The sequence below is a fragment of the Papio anubis genome, chromosome 14, assembly GCF_008728515.1.
Source record: "Papio anubis isolate 15944 chromosome 14, Panubis1.0, whole genome shotgun sequence".
Taxonomy (NCBI): Eukaryota; Metazoa; Chordata; class Mammalia; order Primates; family Cercopithecidae; genus Papio; species Papio anubis.
This window is the reverse complement of record NC_044989.1, coordinates 97,893,181-97,912,115: the sequence shown is the minus strand read 5'-3', so window position 1 is coordinate 97,912,115 and position 18,935 is coordinate 97,893,181. Positions and strand designations below refer to the sequence as shown.

General features: G+C 40.5%; 2 long non-coding RNA genes across 3 annotated transcripts in view; one reads left to right on the top strand and one right to left on the bottom strand.

Annotated features, from left to right (window-relative positions):
* Positions 1-18,935, bottom strand: part of LOC103877189 — a 148,574-nt gene that overhangs the window by 28,895 nt on the left and 100,744 nt on the right. For both annotated transcript variants that reach the window (XR_004178359.1, XR_636783.4), the window contains exon 2: positions 18,292-18,436. This is a non-coding gene — a long non-coding RNA (uncharacterized LOC103877189). The remainder of the gene's footprint in view (positions 1-18,291; positions 18,437-18,935) is intronic.
* LOC103877187 lies at positions 8,298-18,294 on the top strand. The gene is made up of 4 exons (XR_636781.4): positions 8,298-8,335; positions 10,775-10,858; positions 12,178-12,369; positions 15,789-18,294. It is a non-coding gene; the product is annotated as an uncharacterized LOC103877187 (long non-coding RNA).

Sequence of the window (18,935 nt, the reverse complement as noted above, 5' to 3'; positions counted from 1 at the left end):
GAAGACAGACATGGTGTATGCCACTACAAACCAGGGAACGCCCAAGGTCACCAGCAAACCACCAGACGCCAGGAGAGAGGCTTGGAGCAGATTCTCCCTCACAGTCTCTGAAGGAGCCAATCCTGCCAACAGCTGGATCTCAGGCTTCCAGCTTCCAGAACTGGGAGATGACACTAAACCACATAGTTTGTGGCACTTTGTTAGGGTAGCCCTAGTAGGCTAATACATAGAGTAATTATAACACTCTCCTGCCCCAATCTGTAAAGAGAAAGATGAAAAATTTCCAGTGACCGCTCATTCAGGAAAACATTTTATGGTAGCTTCCCTGTGGAGTACAGCGTGCATTGTGTGTGCGTGCACATTGGACCATCTGGTAGCTCCACATCCTGCCCTCTGGGAGCAACTTCCCTGCACATTGTCTTCAGAGTTCCTGGACTCTGCCTTCTGGACTTAAGACATTCCCCTCTTTGGCAACATCTGAGATGAGCACTGGTGGGTTTGTCCTTCTTGGCAGCTGTCCAGCTTTCAGAGCCCATTCCTGCCAGTGCCGCTTCAGAGGCCCAGGAGTGGCCTTAGAGGTTCAGTGTTCACAGGCTTGGGCAGGCCAAACATCCAACTTATTTGGCAATGTAATTGCCTCAAAAATTCAGTCATCTCCTGGCCTATCAATCCCATGTGCAAATAACTTCAGCCAATTAACAACAGTTTTTAAGCCTGAAGCTTTGGTTTTCTATTTACTGACCCTGTGTTCTATTTACTTTTCTTTCTCTTAACTGCATGACAGCATTTGGAGACTCCTGAAATGACAGGCTTGAGAAAGGAAGCCATACAATGTATTTGACACTGGACTGCCATTTACTCTCTCTTCTCCTTCCCTTTCCCCTCGCCTCTTCTCCTCCCTTGTCTCTTTCCCTTCCCTCTTCGCCCCTTCTCCTCTCCTCTTCCTCTTCTTCTTCCTCCTTTCTCTCTCTCTCTTTTTCTCTCTCATTGTCTGGCAAAAAGGAAAAATCACACACACACAGAGGTGGCCAAAAAAGACTTTGGATCACTAACTTATCTCCTCCTAATCAAGTAGCTTTACTTACAATGGCTTTATTTCAGGGCACAGGAACAGCTGACTTTTTATTTATTTATTATTATTATTATTATTATTATTATTTGAGACGAAGTCTTCCTCTATTGCTTAGGCTGGAGTGCAGTGGTGCAATCTCAGCTAACTGCAACCTCTACCTCCCGGGTTCAAGGGATTCTCCTGCCTCAATCTCCTGAGTAGCTGGAATTACAGGTGCATGCCACCATGCCCAGCTAACTTTTGTGTTTTTAGCAGAGATGGGGTTTCACTGTGTTGACCAGGCTGGTCTTGAACTCCTGACCTCAGGTGATCCACCTGCCTTGGCCTCCCAAAGTACTGGGATTACAGGCATGAGCCGCCGTACCCAGCCACAGCTGACTTTTTAAAGCAGTCTCTCAGTCAACCTAGATTTTATGCTACAGACACTGAGTTCTGCCCTTTGCAGCACAAAATCCCCTTCCATCACTGCTTGCCAACTGACTATCTCCACTGTGAGTTTCTCTCTCCCTTTTAGGCCTTTTGCAAAAAGCAGCAAGAAGCAGCCAGCACCCAACAGAATTTTAAATTTACCCGACCAATTTTCCCTAGAGCTAAGTGTGGTCAGTATGTGATCTGGCTTCCGGGTTATTGCAGAAGATGGTTTTACCAAGCATTTTACCATACCATAAAAAGGGGAAATTGTCTTCCAGCCTGCAATTTCTGAGTCTTTGAAGCTGGCTTCCGCCTTGAAGTCAATACCACATATTTTAGGCACTTCTAGTATCAGATTCTATTTTACTTGGGTATACTATACATGTAGCTATATGTAAAAGGGTTCTAAAATAAATGTGACATAAAGTAAATAGGCATTCATTTTCACTTATATAACAGTCCAACAGTAGGTCATCCAGAGCTGCTATGTAGCTCTGCACCATTAATTCATTTGCAGTTGTCTTACAATCTCTAAGGTAAACTCTCAGCTCTACGGTTCAAGAAGTCTCCGTCCACATTCATGTTCCAAGCAGCAGGATTAGGAAGAGGGAGGAAGGACACATCTCCTCCCTTTAAAGGCTTTATTCAAACTTACATCCATCATTTTTGCATACACTCTTTTGTCTAATACTTAGTCCAGGGCCACACCTAGTTGCTAAGGAGGCTGAGAAATCATCTTTACTCCGTGAGATAGGGGCTCAGCTAACAATTGAGAGGTCTACTATTAAGAGAAAGAAGAGGACCACACAATGGGAGCAACCAGCTGTGTATCTGGCCAGCAGTGATGGAGGTGAGGAGGCCATGATATGAGTCTGGTGGTGCAGACAAGCCAGTGTCCAAACTGGATGGTCATATGCATGAAGGGGGTGCTGTCAAAAATCATACCAGGAATAGACAGAATTCTGGAAAGGTGGCAGAGTAGAAAGTCCCAGGAATCTGTTTCCCCACTTAGACAATAATTGCACTGGCAGAATCTGTCTGATGTAACTATTTTGAAACTCTGGAGTACATTTGAAGGCTTGCAATTTCCTGGGGGAAAGCTTGCAATTTCCTGGGGGAAAGCTTGGACAGTAAATTATGGCAAGTTTTGATCAATTTCCACTCATAACAGCTACTCAGCCCCCAGTCCCAAGTCAGGCAGCCATACATGGGTTCCTGGAGCAGCTTGCCAGCAGCTTCCAGGATCCAGGGAGGGCAAAAAGGACCCTTTTCCTCTGCCTGAAGCAACTTCCAGGGGATTTAATAGGCTAGTGCCCTCCTCTCACTTCATTTTTCTTGTTTTTCCTATTTTGGGAGCCAAACATTCAGACTCTAGGACATTCAAAAGTGACCACATAGCTGGGCGCAGTGGCTCACACCTGTAATCCCAGCACTTTGGGAGGTTGAGGCAGGTGGATCGTGAGGTCAGGAGTTTGAGACCAGCCTGGCTAATATGATGAAACCCTGTCTCTACTAAAAAATACAAAAATTAGCCAGGTGTGGTGGCACATGCCTGTAGTACTAGCTACTTGGAGGCTGAGGCAGGAGAATCACTGGAACAAGGAGGCGGAGGTTGCAGTGAGCTGAGATCGTGCCACTGCACTCCAAATAACAAGACTCCATCTCAAAGAAAAAAAAAATGACCACATATTCAGGAATTTCGAAAGTCACAGTGCATGCTCAAGGATAGATGGAGGCCTTTAAAAAGACCTGAAAAGACTTTAAGTTTATACCTCATGCTAATCCCTGGTACAGAGACAGCCTACAACAATCACGGGACAAAAACAAAAATAGAAATCAATAAACTCTGAGTAAGGGGGAGAATCTGATTTCCCGAGTTACTACATTATTAGATTCAAATGTCCTGTTTTCAATTTAATAAAAAATCATAAGGCACACAAAGAAACAGGAAAGTATGGTTCATTCAAAAAGAAAAAATAAACCAAGAGAAACCATCCTGGAGAAAGACCAGATGACAGACTTGCTAGACAAAAACTTTAAAACAATTGTCTTGAAGATGCTAAAAAAAAAAAAAAAACTAAAGGAAATCATGGAAAAAGTCAAGATAATGATACATGAACAAAAAGAAACTATCAATAGAAGAAACTAAAAAGACATTCTGGAGCTGAAAACACAATAATTAAAATGAAAAATTTACTAGAGGAATTTGAAGGTAGAAGGTAGAAGGCAGAAGAAAAAAGGATCAGTTAACTTGAAGTTAAAACAATTGAAATTATTGAGCCTTAAAAACACAAAGAAAAGTAAACAGAGCCTCAGAGGCCCATGGGACACTTTCAAATGGACCAACATACATCGTGGGAGTTTCAGAAGGAGAAAAGAGAGAGAATGGGGCAAAGAGATTTTTGGAAGAAATAATGGCCAAAAACTTCCCAAATCTGATGGAAGACATAAACATCCAAGAAGCTCAATGAACTCCAAGTAGGATGAACTCCATGAGACTCACATCAAGACATATTATAATCAGGCTGTCAAAGGCCAAAGACAGAGAGAATCTTGAAAGCTACAAGAGAGAAGTAACTTATCACATACAAGGGATCTTCAATAAAATTATCAACAGATTTCTCATCAGAAATTCTGGAGGCCAGAAGGCAATGAGTTGATATACTCAAAGTGCCGAAAGGAAAAAAAACTGTCAAGCAAGAATCCTATATCCAGCAAAACTATTCTTTAAAAGTGAGGAATAGGCTGGGCACAGTGGCTCACACCTGTAATCCCAGCACTCTGGGAGGCTAAGGCGGGTGGATCATGAGGTCAGGAGATCAAGACCATCCTGGCTAACACAGTGAAACCCTGTCTCTACTAAAAAATACACAAAATTAGCTGGACTTAGTGGTGGGCACCTGTAGTCCCAGCTACTGGGGAGGCTGAAGCAGGAAAATGGTGTGAACCTGGGAGGTGGAGTTTGCAGTGAGCTGAGATCATGCCACTGCACTCCAGCCTGGGCGACAGAGCCAGACTCCATCTCAAAAAAAAAAAAAAAAAAAGTGAGGAATAAATTAAGACATTTCCAGATAGACAAGAGTTTAAGGAATTCATTACCACTAGACCTACCCTGAAAGAACTGCTGAAAGGAGTCCTTAAAGTTGAAATGAAAGGACACTGGAAAGTAACATGAAGCAGCATGATGAAATAAAGAACTCAGTAAAGGTAAATACATAGGAAATTGTAAAAGCTGGTATTATTGTAATTTTGGTTTGTAACTCCAATTTTGTTTTCTACATAATGTAAGACATTAATGCATTTAAAAAATTATTTGTTTGGTTTTGGCCATGCAATATTTAAGCATTTAATTTTGTAACACCAATACCTGAAAGGGTGTAGGGAAGGGACTATATAGAAGCAGAGTTTTTTGTTTTTTTTTAATTGAAATTAAGCTGCTATAAATTCAAATCACACTGTTATAACCTTAGGATGTTAAGGGTAATCTTCAGGGTAACTGCAAAAAAATATGGTTGTAGAGTATACACAAAAGGAAATGAGATGGGAATTTAAACATTTTACTATAAAAAATCAATTAGCACAAAATAGTAATGCAAGAAATGAAGTACAAAAAAACTATATGGCATATAGAAAACAAATAGCAATATGACATAACTAAGCTTCTCCGTATCAGTAATTACTTCAAGTGTAAATATTTTAAAATCTCCCATCAAAAGACAAAGATTGAGAGAATAGATTTTTTAAAAAAATACATGATTCAACTACGCACAAGAGACTCGCTTTAGCTCCAGGGACCAAACAGGTTGAAAGTCAAAGGACAAGAAGATATTCTATACAAATAGTAACCAGAAGAGAGCAGCAGTGGTTAAAAACAAGGTAGTCACAAAAAGACAAATACTGTAGGGTTCCATTTCTATGAGGTGGGTAGAGTAGTCAAATTCTGAGAGACAAAATAGAATGGTGCTTGCCAGTGGCTGGGGAGAGAGGAGAAGGGGGAGTTAGTGTTTAAGGGATACAGAGTTTCAGTTTTGCAAGATAAGAATTTTAGAGATGGACAATAGTGATGATTGCACAACAATATAAATGTACTTAATACCACTGAACTGTGAACCTAAAAATTGAAAAGATGGTAAATTTTATGTTATGTGTATTTTACCATGATTTAAAAAAAAATATGTTATTTAAAAAATCACTCCAGAACAAGCAGCACAAACCAGACAGTCCCAGGCAAGCCTGGACACAGACCACCTATGGAAAGATGATGTTACAGGTTTTGGATTTTGAGAATGACGAGAAGCTACTGACCAATTCTAAGGAAGGACATGATGATATTTGAGTTGTTTAGAAAAGCATTTTGACTGCTATGCAGAACTGATGGGGAGGGGAGTAAACTCAAACCCCAATCTTCTGTCTGCAAAGACATTTGGTTATTTAAGGTTATGTAAAGACTCATTTGCTCCCAAGCAGCTCTCCCTCGGCCCACTCTGATACTTTTGTTCTCGTTACTTCCAATTAATTGCAAGATCTATCTCCAAGAAGTATCACATTTCACAACTTTGGACTCATATTAACAAGATTTTCAACACTGTGAAATAATTATCGATCCTTCTCCTTTATAACCTCTAACCAAAACAGTTTTCAAATTCATTTTCCACTTCCAACTCTTCATAACCTCATCGCTTCATCTTTTGATCTATTCATCCTCTCTTTTTCTGAATTGATTTTACTCTTTGTCTGAAATCTTGCATCTCACTTTTGAGCTTTGTATAACTGTTTGATGAAATGTAACCTCTACTGGCTACACTATTCACTAGTTCCATTAAGCAGTCCCGAAATTTTGCTAGTTTGTAAAAGGTGATTAGTTTCACTTCTTCCTCTGTGAATCTAGGGTACTATGAAAATATCCCTGTGTATCTATTAATTGCACCAGATTTCAAAAATAAGGTAGGGAGCATTATAGACATGGCAATTTTTATACTGCAAAGATATTTCAATCCAGCAACTTTCAGTGCAATTTAAGGAATCTGCAATTTAGGTTCTATCATGAAGCCCTTTAATGAGAAGACAATCTTTGGGAAAATGAATATTCACTCCTAGCCTACCTTGGAGCAATCTAGTGTCTTCTTATTCACACCTACAAGTGATTAGAGGAACTGGGAAACCAACTTATCCACCAGCAAATCCAGTCTTCACTTTGATGGGCATTGTTGGATATCATTTGTGCCTGGGAAAGGTAGCCCTTTATATCTTCATTTGAGAACACTTTTGTTGATTTGTATGTCAGATCATTACATGAGAATAAGATGAGAAGGGAATTAAATGGGAATGAACATAGAATTGATTCTAGGTTTGGAAGGATGTGCTTGTGAGACTGGAAATAAGAGAAGAAGGAAACTGAGTGGGTAAGAAATTCCCAAGGTTTCCTCTTACTCTCCTGACTTGTGTCCCTTACAATAACCCTCAAATACAAGCAAAAGAGGGTGGGGAGGAGGCCACTGGACCAACCAAATAGACTCTGTCTGGATTATGCAGAACTGGGTGCTACAACTGTGAGCCATGCAGAACCTAGAGAAGGTGTAAGAGAAACATCTTCAAATGCAAAAAATAGTTTTAAAGTAAGACCACAATGGAAAGCTAAATGATTAGTGATTATTTAGCCTAGAATAAAGGCTAAGGAGAAAAAACCTATTAATTTTCCTCAGCGTTAGAGAGAAGAATAGCTTCTGGCTGAACTTCCACTCTGACAGAATCAGAGAAAATTAGCCCAGCCATAAAGTGCTTAGACTCTGAGCCAGAATTTCCCAGTCGGGAGTTATTTTGTATATTTGTTTAAGAACCCATTTTGGATGAGTGTCTTAGTCAGTTCATGTTGCTATAACAAAATACCATAAACTGGGTTGTGTTAACAGCACATGTTTATTTCTTACAGTTCTGGAGACTGGGAAGTCCAAGATCAGGGTGCTGCCAGATTTGGTTCTTGTCCTGGTTTATAGAAGATTGTCCTCACCATAGGCATGGGTAAAGACTTCATGACTGAAACACCAAAAGCAATTGCAACAAAAGCCAAAATTGACAAATGAGATCTAATTAAACTAAAGAGCTTCTGCACAGCAAAAGAAACTATCATTGGAGTGAACAGGCAACCTACAGAATGGGAGAAATTTTTTGCAATCTATCCATCTGACAAAAGGTTAATATCCAAAACCTACAAAGAAATTCAACAAATATACAAGAAAAAAACAACCCCATCAAAAACTGGGCAAAGGATATGAACAGACACTTGTCAAAAGAAGACATTTCTGTGGCCAACAAACATGAAAAAAGCTCATCATCACTGGTCATTAGAGAAAAGCAAATCAAACCACAATGAGATACCATCTCACGCCAGTTAGAATGGCAATCATTAAAAAGTCAAGAAACAACAGATGCTTAAGAGGATGTGGATAAATAGGAACACTTTTACACTGTTGGTGGGAGTGTAAGTTAGTTCAACCATTGTGGAAGAAGTATGGCAGTTCCTCAAGGATCTAGAACTAGAAATGCTGTTTGACCCAGCCATCTCATTACTGGGTGTATACCCAAAGGGTTATAAATCATGCTACTATAAAGACACATGTACATGTACATTTATTGCAGCACTGTTCACAATAGCAAAGACTTGGAACCAACCCAAATGCCCATCAATGATAGACTGGATAAATAAAATGTGGCACATATATACCATGGAATACTATGCAGCCATTAAAAAAGGATGAGTTCATGTCCTTTGCAGGGACATGGATGAAGCTGGAAACCATCATTCTCAGCAAACTAACACAAGAACAGAAAAGCAAACACTGCATGTTCTCACTCGTAAGTGGGAGTTGAACAATGAGAACACATGGACATAGGGAGGGGAACATCACACACTGGGGCCTGTCAGGGGGTGGGGGGCTAGGGGAGGGACAGCATTAGAAGAAGTACCTAATGTAGATGATGGGTGGATGGGTGCAACAAACCACCATGGCATGTGTATACCTATGTAACAACCCTGCACATTCAGCACATGTATCCCAGAACTTAAAGTATATATATAAAAATTGGCCTCACTATGCCCCAACATGGTGGGAAAGGCAAGGAATCTCTCCGGGGTCTCTTTTATAAGGGCACTAATCCCACCCATTAGGGCTCTGCCTTCAAAATCTAACCACCTCTTAACACCTTCGTTTTGGGCATTAGAATTTCAACACATGGCGTTTGGGGGCACACGGACATCCAGTTCATCACAACAAGGTCAGGAAAGCTTCCTTCTGGTGAGTTTTTAAGGACACACACAAACAAAGATGAGAAGGCAGGGAGAAAGAAAAGGAGAGAGGGTAGAGAGAGAGAAAAGGATGGGGATTTAACTCTCTGATAAATATTAACACGTTTACAATTTTTTAAAAATGGGTCAGTGCAGTGGCTCATGCCTCTAATCCCAGCACTTTGAGAGGTCAAGGCATTAGAATTGCTTGAGCCAAAGAGTTTGAGACCACCCTGGGCAACACAGTGAGACATCCATCTCCAGAAAATTTTTTTAAAATTAGTCAGGTGCTGTGGTGTGCACCTGTAAGTCTGAAAGCTGGGGCAGGAGGATTGTTCAAGCCCAAGAGTTTAAGGCTGCAGTAAGTTATAATTGTGCCACTGTACTCCAGCCTGAGTGACAGAGTGAGACCTTGTCTCAAAAAAAAAAAAAAAAAAAAAAAAAAGTTGACTGGACAAGGAGTTAGGGGAGGGAAAGAAGAGCCAAGATTTGTTAACTTTCCCCACACCCTACACTAGGCCAGAACTTACATAGTATTCACAACACACTTAGACATAGAGAAATGAAAGTAGACATTATGATCCTCCTTTTAAAAAGATATCCAGTGAGGAAATTGCTGTACAGAGAAATTAAGCAACTTCCCTAAGGCCACACAGATCACTGATGAACAGACCAATGTTCAACATCAGGTCTGACTGAGCCCAAATCCTATGTGCTTTCATGCCTGCATTAGGGCATGCTGAGGTCAGCAATGGCGTCTGTGGCCCAGGATTGCTCAGTGGCCCAGGATGTCCCAGTGATACCCTAAGGTGGGCCGTGGGCTCGTCTGTACTCCCTGCACTGCTCCTTCACTTTCACCTCCGGTCTTTCAGAATCCTGTACTCCACTAGTTAATTTAAATGTTTATTTCCACTTATGGGTTAATGAGTATTGTAATAGGCAATGTAAAAGACATATCCATGCACAGTAAAAATTCAAATGCTACAGAAAAATATAAAAGGTAAAAGTTTTCCTTCCTTCTCCCAACTCTCCCTTTCCACAGAGGAAATCGCTATTAAGAGTTTTGTGTGTGCCCTTCTTGAAAAATATCCTAAGCATAAAACCAGGTCCATATTTAGTACATCTAGCTGGGTAGAGGAACTTGTCTTTATTAATTATGAAGAAAAGAGGAATCTTAATGCCTCTCTTACATTAGAATCTTTCTGATGTTACTATTTTTTAAATGTGTTTCAGGAAAACCTTATGCCTTAATATCTTAAAGAAGTGATCACTATTATGAGAATTTGAGGCATAATAATCATGAGAAAGTAATTTATTTTTGTGTTTTTATAATCTTTTAAATGCAACTAATCAATGGTGATTCTTTTGGATTGGGCAATGTAAAAACTTCTTTATATATATATCTTACATAATCTTCACAATAGCCTTACCATTACAGTTTCATAGAGAGGACCCATGGAGTCCTTGGTGAAGACAAGCTTTTCTTTTTTTTGAGATGGAATCTCACTCTGTCGCCCAGGCTGGAGTGCAGTGGCATGATCTCAGCATCTCAGCTCACTGCATCCTCTGCCTCCCGGGTTCAAGCGATTCTCCTGCCTCAGCCTCTCAAGTAGCTGAGACTAGAGGCAGGCACCACCACGCCTGGCTAATTTTTGTATTTTTAGTAGAGACAGGGTTTCTCCATGTTGGCCAGGCTGGTCTTGAACTCCTGATCTCCAGGGAGCCACCCACCTTGGCCTCCCAAGTGCGAGGATCACCAGTGTGAGCCGCTGGTGTCCAGCTGAAGATAAGTCCCTCAAAGTCTTACAGCAATACAGGATTAAGCCAGGAATTGAACTCGGGCAGCAGGATCTCTGATCCTGCATTTCTAACCACAACACAGATCACTATTCATTGCAGAGATGTTACATTCACCTTGGAAAAATGGAGAAAAGAAGAAAAATGACACTCAGAGATTATTCACCCAAATAAAATTCATATTCACATTTACTCTGATCTGTTTCCTACAGTGATTTTCTTTTCAGAACTCCAGATCTAGAAATAGAACCCTGTAACTGATGTTGTTGCCTGGTTTATGAACAGATTCACAACAGGTAAGGAATTCAGTCACTGTTGGTTACACAGCAAATAATAAACTCACCTGAAAAAAAGGACTGTTCTGAAAAATCCAGAACTTGCTCTGTCACTAAGTGGAGGAGGGGACTGAGTGGTGCATTTGCTCATAGCTCTCTCCCTAGGACCAGTTCCCAGCAGGGACCTCAAACTGGGGACAGTGGAGGAGCCAGCCAGTCATCAGACCTTTGGGAGCTGGGATGGCAGCCGGATGCCAGTGGCCAAGCCTCTTTCAGCCCCTGACAGCCAGCTGACCCTGCCCTGCTCCCAAAAGACAAAGAGTGCTCAGTGACACAATCACCAACCACCACCACCTCCTGTTTTGGGTTGACTAAGAACCACAGGGCTGCTGTGTGGCTAAATACAACACAGTCATATTTTGAGTCCTTACCAAGAAAAAAATACTTGCTATACCTGAGCAGCACTGTGTTTATAATTGAATCACTATTCAGGTGGTGGTGGCAGCTAGAGAAATTGATTTACAAACTGTCTAGTTGGGTCTAGGGATTTGTTTTTATTAATTATGAAGAAAACAAGAATCTTAATATCACTCTTAGAGTCTTACGGATGTTACTATTTTTTAAATGGGTTTAAGGAAAACTGACTGAAAAGCGTGAGTTGCAAATAGCATTCTGAGAAAGCTGCTAAGCAATACATATTTCATACCACTCCTGAACGTGGTCAGATATAAATAGCAGCACAAACATTTAAGAGCTATTCTCGCTGAAAAAAATAAAAAAAATAATTAATTGGTGTTACACACAAAGGACTTCTCTATTTATTTATTTATTTTTTTGGTAACCAGCACAGCTTTAATTACAAGTAATTGTTCTCAAAATCAGGCTGCTCGTAAGTTCTGCATTCTAGACAGTGATTATGCATCAATACCCTAATCTATCACTTTCATTATTTTAGTCATTTGGGTGTGTAAATTTGTATTTAATTCAGACAACAAACTCCGCAGTTCCCACTGTTACTTTCTATGAACATGTGCCTTTTTAAGGCACAATAGCGTTGGATGATTTAGATTTACATTCATTTACTTTTACTTAGGAAAATAATGGTACATTATTGTGGGTTTTGCTGACTTCTAGGTAAATACAGTGGCATTAGATGTACAAGGAGCCAGGTTTGTCCCTAGTTAATCAGGAATTTTAGTAGGTGTCTCTATAGAACTGCATTTGTTACTGCGTCGTAATGAGCTGGAGTTTGCAGAAATTCCCCTGCAGAAATCTCCTAGTAAAGTAATAGGGGCCTATTCTTTACCTCATTCAGAATTTGTGCATTTCTTCTCTCCCAGGTTAGGCACTAGAAATGTTGCCTGGATTACTGAACTCCAGTACGCTGTTTACTCTCTACCCGGGCTTTGTATGTCTGAGTAAATTTCAAAACAAAACTCAAAAGCCTTGCCAGGACATCTGACGGGGATACATTAGCTCCACCTTGTCCTTGTGGATGACACCACCATTTTGTTTCTGATCTCTTAACGCAGGTAGATATTCTTTATTTCCTATGAAATATGTTTCCTTGAATGCAAAACAAATGGCTATGCCCTTTGTTCCCTTTCTAACTTGCTTTTTGGTGTGATGGTCTAATTGCCATGCCACACAGTTTTAAATGAAAAAAAAAAAAATTGAGTTAAAAATTCTATCCATACTTATAAAAAACAAAACAATAAAATGATATCTTTGGTAATCACTTATTTGGTTGAATAACTCTCATAAAACACACACACCCACAAATGTTTTAAGCTACACAAATATAAAATTCTGTGGAGGAAGAGATTATTTACAATGTTAGAAAACAATGCCGTTGCCAGAGAAATTTTCTTGGAATTGCAAGGTAGGTCCGATAAGGGAAAATACATTGTATGATGACAAACTATGCTTTATGTATTTCAAAACCTATTTAAAATTAGAAATTTTGAACAAAATTTACATTTAAAACTACTCATTTTCTTTAATTATTTTTTAATAAGCTTCCTTGTTAAATGGGTATAATATAGATTTCAACTAGCTCGGAATTATACTGCTTTGTCTGCTCTATCCTATCTTTCTTTTTCAGGTAAAGTTTTTTATTGACATCATGGGAATTTTGCCTAAGCACAAAACTGCCAGTAACTTTACAACATTTATTGAGGGACTTCTGCGATTATAGATATTCAGTGAGTATAGGACTCATGATGAAAAGAGAAAAAAAATAAGAAAAAGAAGATGATGACGATAAAGGATATGTTCCTGTCCTCCTGAAAGAATTCACAATCCACACAACAACACATGCACACACAATAACACATGCACAAGCACACGGAGCATTTGTTTCAGATAAGTACACGAATATAATAAAACTGGAAAACTGAGATTTTTACAAGCCAAAGGCCCTCTGAAGGTGGAAGGACCAGATTTACATGGAGATTAATCTGGAGGGTTTCTAGAAACATCACAAAATGAATAACATAGATTGTCATCAGATAAAGAAGTCCCAAATTCGATTACATATTTTTTATTTCACAAAGGTTATTTAACCAGTGCTTACCAGTGTTTTACTAGTTTTTACTTAAATGAAAACTTTAGAAAGTTGTTTGGGGATGAGGTGGAAGAGACTCCGGGGTAACTGAATGACAAGTAAAGTTCCCAGGCCAGAATGGAGAAATCTAGAGTGAAAGGAAGCTGAGACTGGTGAGAAGACACAGTGCCTGTCTGAACTAGTGAAAACCAAGGCAGGAAGTTCCAGGAGGAGAAGGGATGGAGGAGGGAGAAACTTGTAAAAGTGGGGAGGCCAGGCGCGGTGGCTCAAGCCTGTAATCCCAGCACTTTGGGAGGCCGAGACGGGCGGATCACGAGGTCAGGAGATCGAGACCATCCTGGCTAACATGGTGAAACCCCGTCTCTACTAAAAAATACAAAAAACTAGCCGGGCGAGGTGGCGGGCGCCTGTAGTCCCAGCTACTCGGGAGGCTGAGGCAGGAGAATGGTGTAAACCTGGGAGGCAGAGCTTGCAGTGAGCGGAGATTTAGCCACTGCACTCCAGCCTGGGCGACAGAGCCAGACTCCGTCTCAAAAAAAAAAAAAAAAAAAAAGGCGGGTGGAATTGCTCCAATAGGCCATAGGGCACTAGGGGTCTCACTGGCATTTTCACATTGTGATTACTCTCACTTTCCATACCTTCTTGCTTACGTCACTTAAATCCAGTCACCCAAACCAAAGATTAGTAAAAACGAGACATATGATAATATTCGTAATAGGTGTTTAGCCTCTGCCTACAGAACCTCAAAGCACATTAATTTAGAGGAAAATAAGCAGTTATCTGACATATTTGGGGGTAGGGAACCCAAGCACTTATTTACATTTTTAATTTCCATTACCCTGTTAGTGAACATTAGCGTGCTGTCTAAAACTGCAGTAATCCGGGGATGATCCCGCCTTTGAACAGGGAGGGAACCATTAAGGGAAACAGCACCTGAGTTGTGGGAGTGCGACGCACTGACTCTGTTTCCAATTATTTACATGAGCAAGAAGCTGAACACGACCACATTCCCAACTGATGTGCTTTTTTGTGTAGCTTTTCTGTCACTGGTGTTGCATATAGTGGGTACTAAGTAAATGATTTTGTATTAAAGAGATTAATTTGCCTCTTTCCAATATGATTTGTACCATATGCAAAAAACAAAACAAAACAACAACACAAAACAAAAAATAATTCCGGTGACATATCCGTGAACCGAGAGAGTTAATGGGTGAGAGCTTTACCTTTCAAGGCACAGGGAGAGCTAAGACAGAGGTTTTGATTGCATGGGCAGCCCCAGATCAGCCCTTAGCTGGACTAAACACACTTCTAGATATTGTGTTTTTTGCTATTTTGTTGTAAGCAATAGGAGGTCCCTTTGGTAAACATTAAAGAATTATAAGCAAAACAATAAATAGATGTTGTTGGGACTCAGAGAATCTAATTTACAAGTACCCACTTAAGGTCTTCAACTATAAAATTCAGATATCCACATTTATTTTTATCATGGCCATGCAAAATTATGTAGAAGGAGAGATGATTTACAATGTCAGAAAACAATGCTGTTGCTAGAGAAATTTTCTTGGGGTTTCAAGATAGGTCACACCATATTTTGGCCATGAAACGAACAGCATGTATAAGTTCTGACAGACACAAAGCAGCTGAAATAATGGTCATACCAAACATAAATGAAAATGATCCATCCTGCATGTACAATTCCAGTGCTTTCAGAGAAATGAGGGTTTTACTACTTTTCCAGATACTGGCAAGTTTTACCCTAATAAAGCCCAGGGACAGTGAGGCAGTGAATCAGGAGAATTGGGGGATAGAAGAATCCAAGTCCCCACACTCTCAGTGGATTTCGGGAACTCCAGGGGAACCGTGGGTCTGTAAAACACATGCTGTCTTTCTGAAGAGGCGTTCTTTCGATCATTCCATAGGTAGAGGCTGCTTTGAGCAATACTTTTGGCGTTACTTTGAGTCACACCAAACACACTTTGCATCCTTGATTAAGACTTGCACCTCTACGCACTTTCCTGGGCATGGTCTATTCTGTTTCATTATCATGCACCCAGCAACAGACCCATTTCTACTGAACAATTAGAAGGTCACAGACCTGATCAGGAAGACTGTGGCCTACACCTTCAGGAAGCTTACAATCTACTTAGAAACATAACACACACACACCCATAAAGAGATCACAAACCTTAGCAGGGCGTGGCGTGCCACTGCAGTCCTGGCTACTTGGCAGGCTGAGGTGGGGGAACAGCTTGAACCCAGGTGTTTGAGGTTGTCGCACCCTGCATCCAACATGGGCAACAGAGCGAGACCCTGTCTCTAAAAACACTAACAATAAATAATAATAATTTTATAAAACTAAAAAGAGACCATAAACTCACTTTCTAGGTGGCCAAGTATATCCACACAAGCAATGGAGAGTACTCACTTTTCAGAGAGCCTCCAGAAAAGGGAGAGAGCTTTTTTCAGACCCAGTGGCCGGGGCACTTTGCAATAGTGCAGAATTTGACACACCACAACGGCTATTATGGATGGACAAGGAGCAGCCAAGAGAAGGAAAGAGGCAGATCTGTGACCCAAGCTGCAGCCCTTGCAATGGGAATAATCCTCATCCTCCCTGTGTGCTGTGTGTGACACGGGCTTCCCCAGCAGGGCACTGGCCCAGCCCCTGCTCTACCGGAGGGGACTGTAGCTTTGCTTCACTCTCCCTCCCTGCTTAATTACTGGCTCAGATGACAATCCACCCCAGGCAAACAATGCTCATGCAGAGAAGAAGACAGCCAGGCCAAGATCAAATTTTTCTAAAAGTTTTCTTTCTTTTTTTTTTCTACATCATCTCAACCTTGCTTTTTAAATAAGTGGACTTGCAAATAGACCTAACTTCAAAGATCTCATTGGTCAGTCTTCACGGTTTATGTACCCGGGCAGGGAACCATTCAAGATATTATTCTTATTTTTTAAAATCTTCTTTTTCTATCTCTTCAATAGCATCTGGACAATCTTTCCATTCTTGTCTGGTGATAATGAAATCATTAAAAAACATACCAGAACCCTTTTTGCTTATCTCTGTGCCATTTGGAACATATGTGAATAAATTGAACACCACTTGCTCATTGATTTTCTTTTTTTTTCCCCTCTTCCCTTGTTTTTAAAAGCCCTGTTTGAAATCCGTCTCTGAAAGACCCAGCATCTGAGTTACGTCTGACGCTGGGAGGTATGCCTCCACGTCGTCCACATGGCCTTGATCTAGACAGCGACCCACAATCTACCCAGCACATTTTTGTGGCTTAAGTGACCTGGAGTCTGGGGCTTTTCTTTGTTGAAGATTTTCTTCAGGTTTCAAGTTGATTTTACACCAATAATGGTCACTCCAGCTTGGGCATTGCACAAATAGTTCATAGATGACCATGGGGAATCCAGCTGTGCTGTTGGGTCTAGTAGCTAAACTCTCTTGGAGGGCTTGACTTAGATCAAAGAGCATCTTTCCCTTTCTTGGAAACCACATTGCCAGCCTTTTCCAGCCAAGGGCCTGCTTGTGTTAAATGAGAAGAGAGAGACTCTGGCTCATCCCAAAAGAGACCGCCCTGGAAGAGATGGAAAAGGCTTTTCCAGGAGGAGTCTGCTCAAAAGCATAAAAGGGTCAGCCTCCAGCTTATCACTCAAAAAAGTTTTTAAAGCCTTTTTAAGGAAACAATTTTAACCCAGCTGCACTTATCGATCAGTGATTTGATTTTGCTTTGTTAGGAGAGACTCGTAATCTGCTTTTAAATGTTTTTTGTTCCTGGCCTTCTTTGATAGCAAGTTCTGCCTAAGGCTACTTCTCAAACCTCGTCACTGGAGCTTTCAAGTCTATGTGAATAACTAGAATAATTTTAATCTGGACCTTTCTTTATCCCCTACTCCCTACCCACTCCTGTTTGCAGCAGAAAATGTTAGGGGGTTGTAAGAATTTTTTTTTTATAATCAAATTCTGCCAAACCTAAAACCTATAAAAAGGAATCATTTGTCCTTTAAAAGAGAGAGAGAAAGCAAGGGAGCAAACTCTATTTACAAAGTCAGAGGGAGTTAATCTGATTTTATTTTCTCAAGTACATTCAGTGAGTCTCAAAAAGAATGCAAGTTCTCGAGTCTTGTCTCTGCTTGGTATAAGCCACAATTAAAAAATACATTTCAGAAATATATCTGAATCACTGTAGAACGTACTTTTTTTGCAACAGATAGGTTTCATAGAAGCTTTTTTACTTGTAACTTGCAAAGATCGTAATCAGTAATCATGCCTTTCATGACATTGTGAACTATAATTTTATCTCACTAAGCTACCATAAAAGACTGCTTGTTTTATTATTATAGTATGCATTAAAAAACAGAACCTATGCTCCTCATTTAACTAATCACTTCTGATATTTCTCAAGCTAATGGGAACCAAAAACACTTACAAGATATCTGTTCGTTGATTTTCTTAATGAAATGCACACCTTTTTTTAAAATGTAAGCATATGCGTACACATGTATGAACTTTACAAGTTTATTTAGCGAGAAACCAAATATGTGAGGAAAGCAGACTTTTCAAGTGGCGCTTTAATTGTCATTCATGCATGTTCTATAGATCATTACCGAATGTTTACAGGTCCTGCATGGAATGACTTTACACCCAAGAAGAGGGTAACATATCCTCATTGTTTATAAAAATGACAGCTCCTAATGGACCATATTAGCTTTAACACAAACTATTAAATCTCCTTCATTACTTTTTGCTGTGTTCTGTATTGGCGTCTCGTTAGCTCTGAGAAGTGGGTGCAAACTCCTAAGGAAACCTGAGCACACATTGAGACGATTAGAGATCATGGTTATTAGATAAGCCTGGGGAGGATGTTTTCCTTGGGTTACTCACAAGCATTTTGAAAGAGTCGTGTTCCAGGTTTGAGGTCCCGTGTTTCTTCCTCTCAAACTATGAGCAGCTGTAGCACATGACCTACTTCTGTAGGGCCCTGTAATGATTTCCTTCCTTCGGAGGCTTCAGGAGTCCTCCTTCTGCCCTGTGAAAAAAAAGGGACAAATATTTTAATCCAAGCAAAATGCTGAAGCAGGTTTTGTTGGTTTCAGGGAAGAAACTCAATACAGCTCCAGCACTGAATGTAGGCCTCAAATTGGAACCATCTGGGCCGCAGAAGGGCTCAGAGACCTTTGGGGAAGGCAGAGACAGTCTTGCCTAGGGCCGCAGCCCATACACCTGCAGAGATGGCCGACGTCTGGGCAGGCCCTGGGCTCACCCAGGAACTGGAGCCGCTCCCACGGTGGCAAAGCCCCCACCGCCTAGCATTGCAGTTGGGAATACCACGTAAGAAAAGGTGACAACTGCTCAGAGGACGACTTCCTCCATGAATACTCCTTATAGTGAAAGGAAAACCCCATGATTCTTTGGAACATATTTGACACAAATCAGACATAATTTCCTAATTTTTGCTTTTCAGCAGACTGGCAAGAAAGTCCTCAGGAAACCATAGGTGGGTATACACAATATTTTTAGAGTTATCC